This window comes from Pogoniulus pusillus, chromosome 36 (genome assembly GCF_015220805.1).
Source record: "Pogoniulus pusillus isolate bPogPus1 chromosome 36, bPogPus1.pri, whole genome shotgun sequence".
NCBI lineage: Eukaryota > Metazoa > Chordata > Aves > Piciformes > Lybiidae > Pogoniulus > Pogoniulus pusillus.
This window is the reverse complement of record NC_087299.1, coordinates 6,478,905-6,493,206: the sequence shown is the minus strand read 5'-3', so window position 1 is coordinate 6,493,206 and position 14,302 is coordinate 6,478,905. Positions and strand designations below refer to the sequence as shown.

General features: G+C 40.1%; 1 protein-coding gene across 6 annotated transcripts in view; it reads right to left on the bottom strand.

Annotated features, from left to right (window-relative positions):
• GNB1 (G protein subunit beta 1) overlaps positions 1-14,302 on the bottom strand; it is a 40,548-nt gene that overhangs the window by 19,006 nt on the left and 7,240 nt on the right. For 5 of the 6 annotated variants that reach the window (XM_064171938.1, XM_064171937.1, XM_064171933.1 and 2 more), the window contains exon 2: positions 1,811-1,862. The exons of the other annotated variant lie outside the window; for it this stretch is intronic. The gene's annotated coding sequence lies outside the window, so the exon portion shown is untranslated. The remainder of the gene's footprint in view (positions 1-1,810; positions 1,863-14,302) is intronic. 6 annotated transcript variants of the gene reach the window in all.

Sequence of the window (14,302 nt, the reverse complement as noted above, 5' to 3'; positions counted from 1 at the left end):
ATTTGAAATCAAAACTATCATTTGGTCAAATATTTAGAACTGCTGATCCTTGCTGCCAAACTTTGCTACAAAGTATTTTTACTACACTGTTACTACTGCCAACAAGTGAAGTAATCCTACCAAGCCACTGCTGATGCAAAGTCTAGTATGAGAGGTTGAAATTTATGTTGTTAGAGTATTACCCAAGCACAGCAATTTCCTAAGAAGGTTTGCCAAGTCACCTCTCTCCCAAATGAACAGGCTGCCTGATATTAGATCCTTCAGCATCTCTCCTGGTAGTAGCATCACTCCAGTGTGTAAGAAACAGAGGGAAGTAAAGCAAAACACATCATTTGCAAAAAGAGAACCAAAACTTTACAGCCTTAATAATGAGTTCATGTTATGCCTCCCAGACAGTCTCATAGCAGGTCATCTGATTAAATGAAGCTGTGCTAATCTATTAGATACCATAAATCCTATTAGCAACATGCACAGCAGCTTGTACATTTTTACAATGACAAAGGAATTAGACACAATCCACTGCTAGTTCCAATGTTTTGACATTACATTGGCTTTGAAAAGCTGAGGGCCTTCTTTTTATTTAATCAGAAGTATATATTGACTCCTAGTTGACTTTTATTCAGCAGAAAACACAGCAAGATGAAAATTGTTTGTGGAAATTTGAGGTGTTCTCTCTCCTGTCTACACGATCCAAAATAGAAGACAAAAAATTAAGGGCTGTTTCCTGACCCTGAAGTACACACATCACCAGATACAGTGATCACCAAAAAAAGAAAGGTCTAGGTAATTTTAGAAGTTAGAAATCAAAGGGAAGGTATACAGGAACACAAATGTACAGTCACACAAGCTTCTGTGATATAAACCTCATTGGAAGGGGAAAAAAAATCCCTGCAGAACACGCACTGAATGCTCAAAGACATCAATACCCTGCGCTGGTTAAAACAAAAGGTTATATAGAAAATGGGACAGAAAATCCTGAAAATACCAGAATGCCACTCAGTAAAAGCAATGGTTTGTCTATACTGGGAACACTGTGTTCCATTTCGGCTTCTGCTCCTCCAAAAAAGAACACTGGAGGTGTCTAGGGTTGACCAAGGGAACTAATTAGAGGACACCTCAGAAAACAGGTTTAGAGAAAGAGAAGGGAACTGGCTTGCTGCTTGCTTTAAAAAGAAAAGATATCTGCTAACTGAAAATCATAAATTTAACTGAGCAAATACCTTCTACACAACACACAGGTAATGCTCCTCACAGGCTAAGGGGCTTCACAACAGGCAAAAACGTTTTAAGTTATAGTCTGGAGGGTAACAAAGGTTTCACTGTTCCAAAGAGTACCAGTAATAATTACAATTACAAAGAACATAAACTTGGAATCTTTCAGGTTCTCTTTAAGTAACACTGACACATTGAAAGGAACAGTCTGACAAGAGCCACTTGGCTCAAAAGAAATTTGCCCTTCTTTTGTCAAACGTGGAGGATAAGTAATTTTTCATTCATGAGAGAATAACTATTCTCATCATTTTATTTATTGCAGTTGCCTGCCCCACTGAGATGAAACAGTTTCATCTGCGGTCTCCCTCTGCTCTGCCAGCTCCATTTCTGAAGGCAAGCAGGAACTAACATCTATTATTTAACAGGTTTCCTGGCCATTTTAAAATCCTTCCTGTTGACACAAGAATACACATGCTGAAACAGAAAACAGGTACTTCAGGCTTGCACAGATTAGCAGCTAAGAACTTGAAGTCAACCACTTCTTAAATATAGTGTGAGCTTCTCAAACAGTAGAAAATTACCTTATTTCTCTACTTACATTTCCTCTCACTGCAGTAGAAAGCCAACTTCTGCTGTCAAACATGTAAATTCTGGGGGGAAAAAAAAAGGCACAATCCAGAGTTAACATAATTAAAGCAATTAACACCAGCTCCTTAACAAATCCAGCAGAAATTAAAATGCTATCAAAGCACAGGCTGCTTTTTGTGTGCTAACTTAAAGAGCCAGCTTGTCTTCACGAAGGAAATGGGCACTGCTTTAATGATACTAACATAACCAAAAGACTTGCTCATGTCAAGAGGCTTTTAATCTTTTTCCAAGAAAACTCTTGCAATCCTCAGATCATTAATTCTCCTCCCCTAGCGATACAGAAGTCCGTATCATTATGGTTTAGGAGTGTAACAAAACGATTCTGCCTCTCCCTCACACAAGGACTGTCATTTTCACTGCACTACAAGAAGTCCATCTGCATTTTCAAAGCACTGAAATTATTTCTGCTCAATGCTCTTCCCAAGGTATTGCTGCTTTCTAAGCACAGTTAAATATCAAGATACCTGTTTTATCAAAAGAAGTTACATAAACCTCCCACTAATGAGCTCAAGCAAGAGCATGCCACTCTCCTAGAAGAGTTACAACTTCTCATCACTACAGGAGCAAAAATGGACACATTGAGTAGCTCACACTTGTAGTCTGGAAGACTCTAATGACTGAACATACAAATTGATGATGTAGCAAGGTAGAAAAGAAAAACATCTTGAGCAATTTCAGAACAGAGCTGGGATTGTTCACCCTGGAGAAGAGGAGGCTCAGGGGAGACCTTACTGCTGTCTACAACTACCTGAGGGGAGGTTGTAGCCAGGGGGAGGTTGCTCTCTTCTCTCAGGTGGCCAGCACCAGAACGAGAGGACACAGCCTCAAGCTACGCTGGGGGAAATTTAGGCTGGAGGTGAGGAGAAAGTTCTTCACTGAGAGAGTCATTGGACACTGGAATGGGCTGCCCGGGGAGGTGGTGGAGTCGCCGTCCCTGGAGCTGTTCAAGGCAAGGTTGGACATGGCACTTGGTGCCATGGTCTAGCCTTGAGCTCTGTGGTAAAGGGTTGGACTTGATGATCTGTGAGGTCTCTTCCAACCCTGATGATACTGTGATACAAAGATCTTCACCCCAAGATTTGAAACACTGACAGCTGCTTATACATCCAAAACATCTGCAACCTGTCTCTATCAGACAGCAACACCAGGGCTATGCCAGTGGACACTGGAGTTGTACATCTTCAAAGCTGGTGCATCAGGACGGTGGAAGATCGTTACAAACACGAAGCAAGAACATAATCAAGTGAAATAATCTTCAGACAGACTACCACTTCATGTACTTCCAACTGAAGAGCTTACATGAAATGCATCCTTCTGATGTTACAGTTCACTATTAGCCAGAAAATTTACATACCACTGCAGTGTCTGCTATAGAGGTTAAGCTACTTAGGATATGGATCATCCTCATCCAAGCTCATTTATAGATGAACAGTTTAATACTGTGATTATGAAACTACCACAGCGTAAGCAGTTTTGTTGGTTACTGTCAGAATGACACACTTCTAAACACAGAACTTGCACTTCAAGGCCAAACTCCACCTCCCCCTTAGACACCAATACAGGACATGGCCATTTTAAGTTCTCAAAAAAAAACACCCTATCAGCTATATTCAATTTTCAGAAGCCTTGACAGAAATAATTTGCCCACACCACTGAGAGAAAGAAATCTAAGGAGGTTCTGAAAGATTTACCTGAAATACAAGAACACCAACAGCACAGTGAATATGACAGCAAAGGCAAAACCACACACCATTACTGTCCTGTGCTGCACCCTCATTAGTGCAGGAGGAGTGTTGCAGATTTCCTATGCTTTCTGCAAAAAAAAACAAAACCCAAAAGACCCAGAAAAGCTACTTTAAGCTGCCTGCAAAAGAAGTAAGGCAGCATAACACCAAACCTCCCCACAAAGCTTAGTTTTGTAAACCAGGGTAAGTTTTCAGTTCAAAAGGCTGAAGGCATTCTGCGATGCCTGCAGAACGAAATCCTGCCAATCGAGTTAGTCTCAAATCTACATTAAAGATGGAACTCATTGAAGATCAAAAGTAGACAAGCTACTCAAGTGAAAAAATACCTACATTGCCACAAGCTTCCATTTTTAGCTAAAATGTAGCCTGGTAAAAGCAATGGGAAAATTACAGGCCACACGTTCTCTGCATCACAGCACTGGGTCAGCAAAGATCGTTTCTGTACCAGCTACATACACCCTGCCTTCATCAGCCCTTGTAACCCTGCTTTGCTTGAGGTCCTCAACAGCAAGAGCCTGAGTTTCTAAAAGAGGAGAGAACAAAAAGTACCACAGAATACTTCAAGCACGGTTCAAGTGGGTAAACCATTATACCAAAGCACCTGGAGGTCAACCAGCCCCTACACATGGTTGGTGTACCCAGTGTCCCCATATTCCCACAGCCTTCTGCTCCAAGTAAAGCAGCACAACAGTGTGGACTGAAAGAATTGAGTAACTCCAGAAGGCAAAAAAAGCATTGCCATTTCTGGGTAAAGCTTCCCCACTACAGGCACCCACTAACTGCTCTAAGTTCAATACTTCTTTCTTTAAAGATACTGAAGTAGTTGCACTGAGGTGCCAAGCCAGCCTGAAATTTTACCTCAGTTCCAACACCACCAAACACAAGTCTTCACACAAAGATGACTTCTGCAGAAGAGACCTCAGCTTTCTTTCATGAGATTGGAGAAAGCAAGGAAAACAAAGGAAGAAAGGAGACTCTGAAGAACAGGGAAAGCATTTAGAAGTATTTTATCACAGCAAATCTGTATCACTCTCCAAAATTAAGCACGATTAAATACATTTGTTGTAGCCCTCTCCAAAGCCATTAGCTGTGCAAACACATTTTTCTTCTTGACCTATGGATTCAATGACAGACAGCAAGGATAGCTGTGGATAGGCAGACTGTTATTAATTTAGCAGGTAGATGCTTCTGTTCAGGTACCCAACACTTATCACCCCTCTAACAGATCAACTACACAGCAAAGATAACATCTGTTGAGACTGGGAATTGCAAGTTAGTTTATTAAAATTATTTCTTCAAGTCTACAGAGATGATTATCATCACAGAACACTATTTTGACACCCAAGAGATTGCACGACCTTTCCAAACCACTGCCAACAACATGAAATTCCAATTAAGCCACCAGGCAACAGTAATTAGAAGTCTGAAATTTAAAGCTATGCCTAAAGACTACTCTGCATATAAAAAAAAGCTCCCACAACCAAAGCCTGTTCCAAGTTTGATGGCTTGGTCCTATCAACAGTTGGATCAGACAGATGGAAACCTGAAGGACGCTTTGCTACCTGCATGTGTATGTGCTTCTCCAAGAGTTAAAATCAGCTCAGATTTTCCCTGCTGACTACAGATCTGTATTCTGGAAAAGCCTAGTCTTTGCTGTCACCTCCTACAACAACAGCTTTGAAGGACAGCTATAGACGTACAAAATTATAATCACAAATTCATCAACCTAAATATGCTCCAGTGAATGGATACAACTCCTTGTTTATTTGACGTCTTCTTTCTGGGAATCATCTGCTGTGTCCCTAATTTCCAAGCACATTAACTTTGGAAAGCAAGCAGTACCTTACCAACAGGTTTGCAGAAGAGATTACCATAGCAGGGGCAACTCTGGATTAAGTTTTTTGAAGGAGCTGTACAAAACCTCTTCCCTGGTCAAAGGCCAGCAGGTCTGGATCACTTCTATGGGAGGTGTTGGCGATTGTACAGCACAAGCAGCAGCCAAGTTTCCAGCTAAAGCAGTCCCTGTGCTCAGCAGCCATTTTTCCATACATTAGTATGGAAAGTGCACACAAAACAAGCAGCTAGCAGGTCGATGAGTGTTAATATTCATTATGCAACAGTTGCATTAGCTGGTTAAAGAGATCACAAATTTCCATTTTCGACCGAGTGTGCAAGCGCAAAATCATAATTGCACGCACTAAAAATATCTGCAACTGAACAAAGTGATGTCACAAATGCTTCTCATTGTTACATATAGCTCACTTCTTGACTTACAGGTCTCACTGTAACCAGGCAGCTTTCTGCAAGGGTCACTGATGTTAACACCCAAGAGATTGTGTATAATAAAAACACCCTTCAGGATACCTGCGCTAACACAAGCATCTAAAAACCTTTGTTAAAAGCAGACTCCCATCCCACCATAGTTACCAGTACTCAGGGGGGGAAAAAAAGGGGGGGTGGAAAAGGGAAAAAAAGGCTTTTCTTTTAGAATATTCAGGGGAGAAGCCAGATAATAAATCTGGAAACCTTGGAAGAACACGCAAAGCTAGAATTCAGTAGACAGTTTCACAATCGACATCTTGGATTTTAATTACAGTATCAGAGAAACACTGCATTTCTGGCTGCTTCAGAAGAGTCACAGAATAACTCATTTAAGAATAAAAAAATCTGGGTGCAAATGCCTCAATATTCCAGAAGCTGTTGCCACACAGCAAAGCAACACATCTACTGCAAGTCAAACTCTAGCTAGATGTGCAGAACCTGCTAGCTTTTCCTTGCATGTCTGGGTTTTCCAAGACCTGAGACTTCACCACTCCTGACACCTAACACACAAAAATAATCCTTTTGGATAATTTACCACTTTCTCAAAATAGAAGTGATCAGCAGACAACAATGCTTAAGATCACGGCAGAGACACATGTCTGCAATAAACAGCTCTGTAGTGAAATAGCCTGCATCCTTCTGTCACCAACAACGACCAAACTCAAGCTGTCTTCGTGGCAGACAGCATCCCTACGTTGCCAAAATGTCACATTTCCTGATGCTAATCCCATGACCTACATAAAAAAAAAATCATACTGATGCAATATTTAAGCATTAGAAGCTGGACTGTAACAGGTCACTTCATTAATCCCTCCTAAATGCATCTATAAGCTACGTGCATCATTTAAAAAAATCTTAATTCTGGGTACTGCAGAGAACGTGGGTAAAAAAATGAAAGAACTGATTAGCCCAAGTTTAACAGATGCCTACAGCCAAATGCTTGCAATCACACTTTAAAAGAGGGGTCTTGGGAGATCTTTGAAGTAGTTCACAGATATTAATAACTGTTGCTACCTCAGCGACCCAAATCAAAAGGTTTCCTAGCTACAGCTCTTCCTTTCTGCCTTGCTCTGAAAGAAAGTCAGATTTAAGAGCATCCCAACAGTTCCTGTTAAGTGACAAGCGTCAGAAGCTTGCATTTTAAGTAACAAAAAATCCTGATTTAGTGTAAGTTTTCAGCAAGCTTTTATTTATTATGACTTTTCAAAGCAACACTCTCAGGTTGTCTTGTTTTGCTCAGAATTATCTGTATGCTTATACTACTTCTGAAGAGGCACACAGGATGCTTCTGGTCATTTTCTTTCCTGAACTTGTCATTTTAAAAACCACTCCCACACCTCCAGTAAGTCAGGAAAACTTAGGAACTGCTTATGCATGAATTTCTAGCTACACTTATCAGAACAGTAAGCTATTGAAAAATGACACCTCATGAAGTGTCCTATTCTCCAAACCCAAGCAATTTTGTTATCACATACCACTAGACATCTCCCTTCAGACTGAAAAACAAAACCCAAGCAGCGCTGAAGAATATATTACTATTAATTAACCACCACAGAAATGACTAAGCATTTAGTACTAGATGCTTCTATCTGCAGAGCCTTACAGTAACTGAATAGTTGTTTTACTTCAACTGTCATCTTCCATTGCTTCCTCGAACTTTTATTATTAACCTCCAGTTAATGCTGGCATTTTCACACCATTTTTGAACTGACCAGAATCTGTTAACCTGAACAGGGCAGAACACAAGCACAACAGGGATATGAGAGCCCCACTTTAATACCACCACTGACACCATATTTCTCATGACTTATTGCCCTGAACAGAGGTAGCTATAGAGGTTAAGAATACATAACCAAACACTGCTAGACTCACCTTCTCAGTGGCACCACACACCTATTCATAAGCTCCACAACCAAGAAACATAGCTCTTACTGGCTAAAAAAATAACCAAACCCTCTTAGCACAAGGCTTTGTGCCATTTGTCCAGATAGTATTGTTCCTTCCAGTGGGTTTTATTTTTAAATCACAGTAACTATTTATATCCCCTTGGAATTGTGCTGAAGTTACTCTCTTGGGCTTTTGGTTGGGTTTTTTGAGGAAATACATATTTTCATATAAGCCCTTTAGCACCAGGAATGCTTAAGGCTTTTACTTACAAGGGGGGGGGGGGGGGGGGGGGGGGAAAGCACACATAGCAAGATCTATCTGGAAAGCTGCTAATAATGAGAACAAGTTTCATAGTTTGGATTTAGAAGTGTTAAGAGCAAAAAACCCAGGGTAAAACTAAGCACAGATCAGTCAGATATAGGAAGGCTGTCTGGCATGAAGTGTTATTGGCAGTCTGCTTGCAGAAAAGCTGAAAAAATAACAAAAAAAACAACCTAAAAAGCAGCCCAGAAACAAGAAATCCATTATTTCTTCTCCAGGGAACCTAAAGTAATGCCACAGTATCAGGGTGCTATCTTTCCAGAGGATGTGTGATCTCTCATCCAGATGAGTTGCATCTATAGGTGGTAGGCTCAGGGCAGCTCAGAACACAAGTCATAGACAACACATTTTCTCCTAGAAGCTAGAAATGGAAGCATGCTGCTGTAGGCCTGGTTTGCACATCATCCCCATGTGACAAATCAGTGCCAGAATCATGAAAACAGCAAATGGAACCATTTGTTTCTTCCACCAAAAAGTCGACATTAGAAACATTTATTCAAGTATCAAAATAAGTCTGCAATCCCTAACTGAAGAAGATGCCTACAGTTAAGATACAGTTAACAAACTGAATGCTTGATGTTTCCAGGCTGCTCTTTACAAATCACTTTTGGCTATACCCATTTTCCAGTAGGTCTTCAGCCCATTTTCTGCAATTGGAAGATATTCAAGAAAGTTGATATATTCCACTATCATGAGGATATTCTGCTCAAGTTCTCTCCAAATAATTCTGGGTAGGTGCTGAGGAGAGCACTGCATGTGACTAGATCATGTTGCACTGAGCTGACAAGCAAATAAAAGGCCAGATGCAAAGCCTGGCACTGAAGTAGGTAATGATTACACCACCTCCTGTCACCAAAATCCCAAAGATCACAGCCAAATCTGTCAGGGGATCAACTGCTACAGTTTAGGGTTAAAGTGTAAGAGAGTAACAAATATTCTCCAAAAGCCTTAGTGGTATTTCTCTCATCTCTGCTTGCCAACACATCTGCTTTGGCACCATCTTCTCAGCCTTGGATCAGGTATTGCCACCTCTGTGACATCAGTAGGCACATTAAGATCTTCACTACAGTATTTATTACATTAGAGGAGAAAATGGGCAATGGGATCACTTATTTACAACACAAAACCCAGAAACAAAACCCAGATCAGCCTTGAAAAACCTAACAAAAACCTGTAAGACTCTGCACTTGCAGAAACATAGAAAATTAGCAAAAATTCCTGCTATTGTAGTGTATTTCTGTAAATTTCAGCTCAGCTATTTTATCAACAGAAGCTGAATCATCCATTTCGTTCTACATATGCCAGCTAGTAAAGAGTCAACTGAGTCAAAGGAGAATCAGCTGCTTCCTATTTACACCCTTTTAAAAAAGGAAAACACAACTTACAGAATGCTACATTTAGCAATATTTTTACATCCTTAAAAGTCAAACCATTTCAAATTAGAAGAAATGGTCAATCAAATCAACACATCCTTATTCTTGAGCTGAGGGAGACATTTACAGATCTAATGTGGTCTTTTATGGACAGTTTTGCTTCTGCAAAGCATCCCCTTCACCCATGCATGTAGGCACAGTCTTTAATTGAGACACTCACATGCTCATGTCTCGCTGCACCGAGGCCCTCAAAACACTAATGAAAAATGCATTCTGCTTCCAGGAGCAGCGAGATCGTTTCTATTCTATCCAAACTGAATTGGGCTTTACCATACAGATCAACACTTCCACTCGAAATGTCTTTCAGTATTAAGATCAAATCCTAAAAAACATCTCAGTAACAGGGATTCTTCTTTCTGCTCTTACTCAGAATGGCTCTCAGAAACTAAGGAAGCTTTACTGTATTAAGCTCTTCTTAAAATAATAATACAATCCAATAGAAGCAAAGGTACTGAGACTCAGCAGCTATCTGTTGAAAAGAAAAAAAGGCATTCTTCACAACTGGTAAAAGATCTTATCCCAGCTGCAGCTAACTAATAAGAATAATATTGAATTGAAATCAGAATTTAGGTGTTCAAACAGCAAACTGATCTTCAGTAAGAGACTAAAGGAACACTCTTAGAAGTTAAGTTACATCATGAAATCCCTGTTTCCCAGCACCAGACTGAAGATAAGAAGTATTTCAATGGACCTTAAAAATCAACAGAATGTATTATTATATGCAGGTAGCAGCTAAAAGAATACTCAGTAGATATTCAGTGTGTCATGACTTCTTTAATCTTTCTACCCAAAATAGACTGAGCAAGACTTTGTTCTCTAGCCCCACAATCAACAAAAACCATCTTTAATCAATGTACAAGCAGCTCCATTAGTTCTGATAGCAATGATTATGCCTCCAGTAGCTCATTGATTTCTCCCAGCAATTTCTGTGTTTTGATATGTACTGCTGATACCAAGTAAGCTAATGTACAGCAGAACAGAACAAGAAAAGCAAGGCTGACAGACTGAGGAGTAGCACAGGAGACCTTGAAGCCATTAGACTGAGAAACTGTGACTGGGAACAGACAATGCAACAATGCACAATGCTGATAGGAAAGGTAAACTTCAAGTACAACTCAGGGACAGTATCACAGCAGAAGGCACAAAGGTACAAGAGGAAATTCTCCCTTTCACCCTTGGACATTCTTCTTTCCATTGTACTGCACCAGCCCTCTGGCATTAGTCTTTAAGCAGCAGTTCTGGTCCTCTGTAGATAGTATGCATCTGATTAGGTGATCAAGAAAAAAAAAGGGGGGGAAATATGATAAAAAAAGGAAACAAATACAGCATTGCTTAGCTCAAAAGCCAGGGTAAGAATTAATGAAAAAAGACAAAACTGAACACATCAGAAGACAATCTCTTCCATTTAAGTAGTAAAGATACACATAAAACAAAGTCAAAAAAGCAAATACTGTTTAACAAAGCCAGCGGCCAGTCAGGTTAGTTGAAATTTCTAAGTCTGAAGGTTCTGCACCAGTTTTCCTCTTAAACATGAACTGCTGCATTTATAATTTGGAGCCCCAGGACGCCATCCTTGTGAGGTTTTGAGAGGAGGGTGGTTGAGGTTATTTTAAAAACAGAAAACACTATCTGAAATGTATCAGCTCAGTCCTTTGAAAACAGAAGGGGAGAGAGCATTGAAGACAGGCCACTTCCATCTTACACAGCACATTAAGGATTCTGACTTCAGAAAAGCACAGTTGTTGTTTCCATCTCTACCTTCCACCTCGGCTTGCTTTTTTAAGTTCCTTCATCTTCTCTAAGAGCCAAGCTGCTCATTAACTAGAAACTAAACTATCACAGGTTTGGTGCACGGCAATAAACTATTTATTTGCCCATCTTGGTTTCCTTAACCTGTTAAGCAGTGAGCTGGCAAAGCAGCTGCTGAACAGCAGATGTCTCAGCTACCTTTTGTGACAGAGGGCAGCAATAACTGGCTTCCCCAGAGCGAGCCTGTCTCTGAGTTCAATTCACAACAGTAAGGATATGGAACAAAAAAAATACTACAGGATAAATTAGACTGAGAAATCTTGAATTCTCTGGTAGGTATCCAGGCAAACAGGTAGGCACTGCCAGCTCGGTGCCACAGATTAACATCCCGTCTCATCTCGATAAAAATCTGTTCAAATGCTTTCTATTTCATCCCCAGGGCAGCAAACAAAGAGTGGATTCTCCAATGCCTGATTTCATGCGAGTTCCATCTTCCACTAGGAGCTAAACAGAAGAGATAAGAGTCAGCCTAGAAGCAAACATGAAGACTATAGGGCATCTTCTCACATCTAAAGACCTGCCTAGGATTTCCAAAATGCTTGCAAGAATTGCCTTCTATTTTCTGTGTTTCTGAGCTTCTGGTGGTTTAAAGACAATCTCTCCTTTTCTTCAAGATACAGTAATCCACTTGATTAGAAGGATACAGCTCTTTCTTTTTGAAATCATTAAATAAATAGATCTTGGATACCCTGAATTTGTACCATCAAATTCAAGACTAATGAGAGACTGAACAATCAGATGCCCAAGTACTCACACTTGTGAGCTATTGCACTCAGATACCAAAGCCCCAAAGGCAAGTTCTGCACAAGTTCTCCATGTACCAGCAGTGAACCATTTTGCAGGACAAACCATAACCATTTCCTGAAATTCTGAAGCTTCACCTATCATCTACAGGCAGACAAATAAAGGAAGAAAATAAACTGAATTAACCAATTTGACTTCACTGCCTGAAATTTCTATGACAAATTTGGGGGTTTATACATGAAAAAAATCTCCCCTAACATCTTAGGCATCCTTTAAAGACATGGTACCATGTCAAGATCTAGCGATCTGTTAAATTGTTCCCATTCAGTATTATTTAAGATTTACACAATCTTCCAACCAAAATATTATCTATTAAGTGCCACAAAGTTTTCAGGCACTAACTAGATAGCATCTAAGAACATGTAATGAAATCCAGGCCTTGGTAACCTGAAGCACAATTAATTGCCATAAGCATCGAACAAACCATTGATCTTTGTACAGACACCACCTTTGTTAAACAGACAGCTGTGTATCTTCAGTGTTCTACCACCTCACAAAGAATGTGCAACAGGAATATCAAACATATGTTCCAACAAAGAGAGCTCTTTAATTAGCACAGCAGAGTCTTATTTTGAGTACCAAAGGTTTCAGCAGACTATCACATCTGCTTTGTTTTTCTAGACAAACAGGAGGGGGAAAAAATTACCACAGCACCCTCCAAACACATCTGTCAGGCTAGCTGAAGAAAATACTTTGGAAAACTAACAAGCAAAAATCCAAGAGGATCACAAACAGATTTCTCCTCAGCATCTTGAAGCATGTATAGGCCTGCTTCGTTGATCAATGTTTACAGGAAACAAAAGCTATACAAAGTTGGACATTATGTAATTGTACCCCATGGTATTTTACAGACTGATACAGTTTCCCTTTTTTGTTTTGAACATAGCACTGCTGGAATCTCAACACATATCTTGAACCACTTGGTGTTAATCAAGGTATATCAGCTTAACAGCTTCAATAAACTTAAGTGTAACAGAACTTTATATGGCAAAACCAGACTTAACTGCACTAGTTTTCACCACAAAGATCTTACTAGAAAATACCAGCATTGCACACAGCAAACTCAAAAATAAGTTGGGGACTTCTGGTCAGTCCTGTTTATGAAGTGAGTACTGCCTAGCCTGACAAGTTTCACCAGTGAAGATAGCTAACTGCTAACTTTTAAGATCCCTGCACATCAAGAAAGGTAGCACATTCATACCATCTTCTGTACACATTTAACCTTAGAGTTTTGACTCACCTTCCTATTCCTCAATTGTTTCAGTAAATCCCTCAAACAGCTGGATCGAATACAAAGGGTTCCAACTTCACAAGAGAGTATACCAGGGCAGTTCAATTTGTTCAATTCCAGAAGACAAACACATTGCCCACCAACTACAAAAGGACAGCAACAGCTCGGGTAGTAGCTTGCGAGGCACATCTGGATACGAGCATAAAACAGACACAAGCATACCACATCATCTCCAAAAACATGGGTGAGCTCAGCAGCCTGCTCAGCAACCCACAGCAAAATCAGTCCCCTAAAATATACCCTGTGTTACCACAAATGTCCCAAGGAGAAAGTCCTGATGGCAAAGCACCCACCATTAATACCAGGCACACATTCCACTTTCCACAGAAGTTAAAACTGCATCTTTAAAATGCACAATCAAAAACTCTTATCTCAGAGCAGTGCTGGCATTTTTTTCCCCCCTAACCTTCCACAACAATGAAACAAAACACTCAGCTTGTAGCTAACTACACGGGTTTGTAAATAATTTTAGAGAGCCTCTATTTCTTGACAGATTTCAGTACATCCTAAGATACCAGCAGAAACACAAAGCACGTGGTACTGAACACTTTTAAGATGGTTTCCTAAACCTAGCACAAGACAGCTCACAAAAGCAGTAAAAAAAGGAAAGATACACAGAATTCACAGCTCACCTGCAGTAGTTAAACAGAAACTTTGTGTTTCTTGCAAATAAAGAAGATGACTGGCATCAGCTGTTGTATCTAAGCCCAAAAGAACAAACCACAGATGTAAGCCACTGCTTAACTGTCAGGAATAGCAACTTGGTAGGTGTTTGCCTTTCTGAAAGTCATATAGAAAGCCTCACAAACCTTCTCATTCAGTCACCAAAA